The sequence below is a fragment of the Fukomys damarensis genome, unplaced genomic scaffold, assembly GCF_012274545.1.
Source record: "Fukomys damarensis isolate Sample0158 unplaced genomic scaffold, DMR_v1.0_HiC HiC_scaffold_16, whole genome shotgun sequence".
NCBI classification, from domain to species: Eukaryota; Metazoa; Chordata; class Mammalia; order Rodentia; family Bathyergidae; genus Fukomys; species Fukomys damarensis.
The window spans coordinates 23,158,814-23,166,814 of record NW_022900928.1 but is presented as its reverse complement, the minus strand read 5'-3'; the positions used below and the strand labels follow the sequence as shown (position 1 = coordinate 23,166,814).

Genomic DNA, 8,001 nt, shown 5'->3' with positions numbered 1-8,001 from the left:
GAGAATCAAGACTTGTCATGTAGAGGTACAAGATCCCAACAATGAATGTAACTGTGCTGTATCCCTGAAGTGTACAAATAAACTCAATTAAAGCTGAAAAAAATAACTTATAGATTTTTTTTTAAGTGAAGAGTCTACCAAAAGTTTCTTTCTTGTGTATTATGTTACTCAACTTTATATTGCTGTGACAAAAATATCTCAGAAAACAAATTTTGGGAGGAAAGGTGTATTTTGGATCATGATTTCACAGGCATCCGCCTGTGGTCAGCCATCTCCACTGTTTTTATGCCTGCGGCAAGGCAGAAACATCGTGGTGGAAGTGCCTGGCAGAGGAGAGCTCCTTACCATGTGGTAGCCAAGGAGCAGAGTGAGCACATGCTGGCCTCTTTCCCTTTTGTCCCATCTGTGCCCCCATTCCGTCTTTCCCACCAATTTTCTGTAACACGTGCCAATTTTCTCTAGAAATACACACAGATACAAGGAGACCTGCACGACCAGCCTTCCAGGTCAATTATATTTGGCTGTGCAGAACCTAATCCTCTATTCCCCGTAGGAAGAGGAGGGTATGTCAATGTTTCTTGAATAACCATTCAGACTGACAAAACCCACAGAGATATCATCATGCAAGCTTGAAAATATAGTCACCTTTCTCTCCTACCTACACCATAAAACCGATAAGCTCTGCTCATTCTTTAAAACAAATTCCTTTAAAGCTATTTTCTAACCACTTTTCTTTTAAAGAAATCAAGCAGCTCCCCAGAACTATTCACCAAATTCTTATTGTATCCTAATTCACACACACACACACACACACACACACATGCACACACACAGGCACACATATCCATTCATTCAGTAGTTGCAATGTATCTTTAAAGAGATATTTCACATAATTCATATGATCATACCTTATTAAACCAACAAATTACCACTCTATATTTCAAATTCATTTAATAATTTTGGAACTTACTCACCAAAATCAATTTTAAAGACCTCTTGACAGAGCAACTATGACTTCTCCCCTACAGAATTTTTCAAACAAGAACTATGCCAGACCTTTCAGTCATTTCCTGGGTAACCATGAACCCTCATTTTCTTATTACTCATAAAAATGATATCACTGGCATCAATTACAATAATAGGTTGTGCTTCCTTCCCCATTTTTATCACATTATACATCCAAGAGTTTAACCATAGGCCATCCTTTTACTCCCTGTCCTCAAGGATCTTGAGCTCTACAGTGTGTGGAGCATGATTTTGATGCACAGTATATCCATGCCATCCCACTACAGTCGGTTTTGACAGTTTCTACACTGCTGGTCTTCTCAAGCCCCAACTATCTCCACTTTCATCCTCAGAAAGAGACTGAAGATGTGCGAGGCTCCCATTGAGCACAGGCCACTATTATTACAATTATCAGCTTTGGGGACAGAAGCCTGAGGTGTTATTGACAGAAAAATATGATGACAACATCTCTGGGCTCTGCGCCTCTGTTTGGTCGTTCCTGACTCTGAGAGAGGATGCCAGCTGGCAGCAGCAAATTCACAGAAAGCACAGAGATTATAACCCGACTGGATCTGAGGAAGGGGTGCTGTGCTGTGGAAAGGCTCTGAAATCAGACTGACCTGCACTGAAACTGTCACCTTACCACTCACTAGATGAAACCTTTGTCAATATTTTGAGTAATAATTTTACCATGCAGAATTCTTGTGTGGACTAGATCATTTGATTATACAATGTCTAGTCACAAAACTAAGTGCTTAAATATGAGGTCTATGAGTTAGACGATAAACTTTGGACAAATAGTAATAGGTCCACACTAATTCTTAAAACTGGTGGGACAGAAAGTGGGTAGGTAACACTCAATGTCTGTACATCAGCTTATTGCCTGGAATGAGAGAATCTGCAATAGAAACAAGAAATAATAAGCATTTCTTTAAAGAATCCCTCTGGTGCATCCAAAGACCTCTGTGCAATAACTTCTAAAACCCTTGCTTTAACTCTTTGGTTCAAAACCCGTATACACTGGAGTTCAAGACAGGGAGAATAAGGTAGAGGAGAACATCAAGCAGGAACAAGGTGCCCATAGGGACTCTCTTTCTGGACACATTTGTCAACACCACAACCAGCAGGAGGATGAAGAGGGAGCCACATGTACTCAGAGCCTTCATTACAGCTCCCTCGGCCTTGAGGCTAAGAAATGCTCTTAAAATGAAGATGTAGCAGAGGAAGATGAGGATGAATTCTGAATCGAGAAAAGTCCAATCAGCAACAAGTTGGTTGGCACAGATGCAGTTCTCAGTGACATTTTTCCCACAGTAATGAAGCCAGGCAGAGAGAATAGGGACAGGTGAAAGCAGAAAAGCATTTCGAGCCAAAATGAAGACAGTAGCTTTAGCTACAAATTTGGTAGTGATGATGGGGTTGTACCATAGTGGATGGCAGGTGGCTACGTAGCAGTCATAGGCCATAGCCAGGAAAGTACAGGACTCCCTGGGGAGGAAAGCTGTTCATGATAAACATCTGCCTTCTATGAAGGCAGAGAAGCTGATGGATTTGCTGTCAAACCAGAAGATGGCCAGGACCTTGGGGATGACGGTGAGGCAGAGCACGATGTCCAGCAGGGAGAGGAGGCTGAGCAGGTAGTACATGGGCTCGTGCAGAGCGGCCTCCATCCTGATGGTGACCAGGAGGGTGGCATTGGCCCCCATGGCCAGGAGGAAGAGGAGGCTGAGGGACAGGGACAGCCAGTGCTGCCAGCTCTGGAAGTTAGGGAAGCAAATGAGTAGGAATTCAGAGACTGGAGCAATGGAGTAGTTTCTGGATAGTTTCATGAGATCAATCCTAAACTGATTTTACCTGGATTTATATATGATAAGACACAAAAATTAGATTAATAGAAATTAAAGCTAAAAAATATTCTGTAATATTTTGGCTTTCAGAAACTGATGGGGAGACTAATCCTAAGGGAAGGAAAAGTGCAATGAATATTAATATAGATGAGGGAAGAGTTAGCAAATTATTTCTGAAGTTAATTTGGAAGAACAAGTCAGACTAAAGATGTAGAAAGAAAGTTGTGAAAAGAAGTGCCACATTCAGACATTTTGTGAGGCCACACACACACACACAAACTGCCAAGCTATGATAGATCCCATAGGTCATAAATCCTTGCTAGTTTCTAGAGAATCAGGAATAATAAGGGAATCATACATCATACTTAACTATACTGTCATTTCCAAAAGAATATTGACATTTTTTCTACATACTTTTTCTCACTTTTTAACATAAGCCAAAATAAACTTGAGATGAAGTAATGTGTGATATTGTCCCAGTTCTACTACAAATGATAAGAGAAAAGTAAATTGATTAAATATAAAAAATGTTCCCCCACCCCCTTACCATTCTGACTTCTACTTCTGTCCCATTCTGGACATACTTAATTCAGGCCCGCATAAGGTCAATTCAACGTCCCTGTAGAAAGTTATGGTGAAAGCCAGATGATTTTATTAAAACTTGTAAGTAGCAAATTCAAGTGAGTGTTCACTATACGTGTTAATTGTAATAACTTTCTGTGGTTTATTCATTCCTCTGCTCGTTTTTCAAAATTTCTAAATTGTTTTTAGATGCTAAATCCTTTCCTTTCTCGGACCACTTTTTCAGTTGCTTCATGAAGGAAACAAGGACATCAGACTGAAGTTTCCCATTATAGTCATAAATCCAGCAATGTCTATTTGCTTGCTCTCTTTGCATACAGAAGAAAGAACTGACCCCCTCCTTCATGGCAGACTGCTTACCTCTGATTTTGACAAAATCCACCTTGACCTTCTTAGGAACATGACCTAGTAATTGTCTAGTCCATTCCCAGTGTATTTAAATTCTTCTAGACCCTTCTCATGGATATTCAAAGTGCTGAAGTCTCTCATAAATGTTTTCATCTATGGCACATTCTTGTTTTGTGTAAATATCACGGCTTCATTTTTGGACAAGTACACTAATCTCTTCATCTTTCACAGCCAAATTTAACAGAGCAAAAGAGCCAAAAGACACCTAGAGGCAGACAAATGACTGTTGGCTTCACCAGTCCAGTTGAGAAGTAATGTGTGTGTGAACATGGTTTTGGAATGGCTCTGAGGATGTAAAAGGGGGATTTATTTAAAAATATAAATATTATCACACTGGCTAGTTATATAGAAGCAAAGAGTAGGAATTCTAAAATTGTATTATCTCTTCTGACTTAAATGACTAAGTAAATTTCACAAAACAACATGCTTTGAAAAGATTTCATGCATATGGAGAGGCACAGATTATAAACTCAACTTTGGTGTGTTGGGTCATGGAGTCTATGAATCATAAAAATACGTATAATACAGAGTGTTGAAGAACACAGCTTTGGTTCACTTGAAAGCTCAAAGTTAAGGTTTAAAAATTAAAAATCAAAGTATGCAATAGTGTATATTTTAATTCATAGGACTTAGTAAATTGAGAAGAATATATAGACTATATCAGATATACGGATATTTTATATATATACACACACACACATACATACATATATATACATGTATGTGCGTGTGTGTGTGTGTGTGTGAGAGAGAGAGAGAGAGAGAGAGAGAAACATGGATCTTTAGAAACACTGACCCTTCAGCTTAGGACTAGAAGAACTGAACACATTGCAATGGAGACCTGAAAAGAACTTCCAGAGCCATAATTGAAAACGAAATGAAATGGCCCCATGTGCCAACTTGAAGAATTTCAGCAATGTAAGGAAAGGAATGATGCGCTGCACATGGCAGTCAGGAAATCATGGATGATTCTAGAAAACAAATGTAGACAGAATGCAGAGAAATGGGGAGCCAGCAGAATTTGACTGAATGCAGAGGTGTTAAAGTAGGGTTTGTGCTGTTTAATGAGAGAAATTTGAATATACTTAAACTAAGGGGCAAAAGACAATAGAATGTATCTAGTCATTTCTGTTACTGCAAACATGTACAAATAGATAAGTAAATGACTATAGAAGAGAAATGTTCAGATAGAGAGAAAAGGAAAACAAAAAACAGGTCCTCAGGGGAAACAATTACTCTTAAACACTTTATAAAACATCATTTTCCTCCCTTTTGCAATATACTATAAAAATCTCTGAAGTCCATATAACATATTTTCCATCTGTTTGTCCCATGCTGTGTTTATATTACCTAATGTTCAATGGGTTCTTTTTCTAGTCTTAATAAATGTTTGTGAAATATTTCCATTTTTAAAATGTTAAAGATTCAAACAAGAAAAAAATAAATGGGAAAGCATTAGGAAAGACTTAAAGGAACTCATGGGGAAGTTGAGGCAAGCCACAGAAAGAAGCTTAAGATATGAATTGGAACTGAGAGAGCTATGAGCTACTATCGTCTGCTACTTCATACACACCCTGCAGCAAAAACATAGTGTTCCTCCCTTTGTGGAAGAGAATTGCTATGGATGTCTTACCTTCCCCATTGCAGACCAGATCCCAGCCCTGCATTGTTCTTACTCTTCACTCTCTGCCTGCTATTTTTCTGTATTATTCTCCTATACTTGAAAGATCCTCGCCTCCACTCTGTTCCTTATCCTGTGCCTTCTCGTAGTCCCCACCTATGATCTGGCTTCACAATTGCCGGTCTTTGACCTTTCCCACCTCTTGTTCTCACTCCTTCACTTTGTAGAAAATTGTTCTAAGCTCATCTTTCGTCCAAGTCAGCTTCTGTAAGAATAATGTACTTAATATAAAGGAAAGAGAGGAACTGGTTTATCGCAGGTAGAAGCATAGACGTGAAGATGAGACAAACTTTTGATAGATTCGGTTAATCAGAACTATTAGAAATTTAAACTACACTAGCTGAAGTTATAGTCGTCAAAGAGAAAGTGATAATTTCTATGCTTCTCCTCTCAGGCTGAATCATACTTTAGAATATTGTGTCCATGTCAGCACACTTTAAGCAACATTTTTCAAACTATACTACCTGGTAAATGATGTCCAGAGTAAAGAGACTGTTGAAAAATTCATGATGAAGAACTTCCAAATATATGACTGACCTCGAAGAGGAAGAGAAAGATACTGAGGACATTAAAGTCTGTTGTATATAAATTCTATGCTGTAATCAAAGGAGGCTTTTACTCATGACCTTTTTTTTTTAAGTGGATCATGTTGGAAGAAGGCAAAAATCAATTTTCTTCGCCAGTTCTCTCCCTGAGCCTCAAGGACCTGGGTACCCAGTGTCACATTAAATTCAAAATCTTGCCCTTGTCCAAGAATCATCTTTCCCTCTCTGGAATCCCTACACTGCTCTTTGGGCAGCCTTGCATGAAGTCTTTGGGCCTTAAACACAAAGGATCCCTTGTGTTCCCTGCTAAAAGGTTGCTGAGATGGCACAAGCACATCCTTCCAGGGGGAAGCTGGACTTCTGAATGTGCAGGTATCCTGTACTACGGTTCATATCATTTTCATATTGTTCAAGGAAACCATTACAAGAATGTGGAGTCTTCTGTTCTGAATCTTCAGGCTTCCCAGGTGTTACTCACCCAGCCCACTCCTGAGCTATTCTCTTAGCCCTGGAATACAGAGGAGACAACAGAGGAGACCCTGCTTGAGGAGTCAGCTGCCTGCATTGAGCAACCAGCCCTGGAACTACATCCTTGTCTCTGTTGAGAAAAAAAAATCTAGAGTGTTTTATGATCTGCAATTCATCCCTCACACTGTGCCCACCCCCAACCCCCAAGCTGGGAGCTGTAGTACTTTGGGATATGGGGTCCTGGCAGCTGAGGACCAGAGCTGGGTCTCATGAGGATTCTCGTGTGACCTCGTGTAATGGGACTAATGGGTGTCAGTGACTGAAATGTCGATTTGAAACTGTGCTGAAATTCAAATTTGTGTCCATCTGGTTGCCTACACAAACGATCCTCATAACACTTCTTTATTCTGCTTCCAGTATTGTAAAATGTTATATTAATAGATTTCCTTATATTAAACCTTCCAGGATTAACAGAACTGTACAATTTCCTTCTTTTTATAGTCTTCTGAATTCAATTCCACTGTGTGATAGCTGAATAATTTGAACACCTAACTTACTCCATGTAAATCTCAGTAATTCAGTAAATATTTACTTTTTATTATTGACTATTTGTGTTTGGTACTAGATTAGACACAGGGGCTTTTGGCAAAGGAAAATAAAGTAGTTATCATCCATACCCTCTTCAAGATTCTTTTATAGTACTACATGAACTTAGATCAATAGCTTCTGTCAATAGGCTTCTATTGTTCATAAGATAAAGCCAGTTCTTTTAATATGGTCTACACAAGACTGCATGCATGGGATTATAATTTTTGTGAAGACTGGATCTATGTCAGCTGTCTTCTTTACTAACTTAATGTGTAGCATAGTGTTTAGAATGTAGTAGAATATGTGCACTTTTATTTATTCAATGTAAGATCATATATAATCCCTCTCCTTACTTCTCCAATGCATTTAAAGTCACTTTTTTTAGTGAGTGGTTCCTGTCAAAGTCAGTGTTGAGCATATCCTCAACATGGTCTGTGGTTATGAAGTTGTATTAATGACTGCCCTGTTGCTAGGACAAAACACCCAACACCCACACCTTAAAGAAAGAGAGGTTTATTTTATTTCACAGTTTCAGTGGATTTGGTCCATGGCCACCTGACTCCAAGGCTGAAACAATATGGTAGAAAGTTCTGGAGGAAGAAAGCTGCTCACATCATGTCAGGAAGAAGCAGCAGAAGAAGGGGGGGTTGGGGACCAAATTACACCCTTCCAGGTCCCAGGGCCAGTGGCCCACCTCTTCCAACCAGGCCCCACTTCTGAGCACAGGGAGCTTTGGGAGAAATTTTAGATCTAAACTGTAACAGAAGCTAAAGTGAAACCAGTCAGTTTCACTGTGATTTTTTTTTCCATTAACTCCTAGATTTAACCACACAGATGGCAAATAGCCTAGTGTGTTGTTTATCCATTGCCTGACCAC

General features: G+C 39.3%; 1 pseudogene; it reads right to left on the bottom strand.

Moving 5' to 3' along the window:
* Window positions 1-1,862: 1,862 nt before the first annotated feature.
* On the bottom strand, window positions 1,863-2,834 carry LOC104876324 (annotated as a pseudogene).
* Window positions 2,835-8,001: the final 5,167 nt, after the last annotated feature.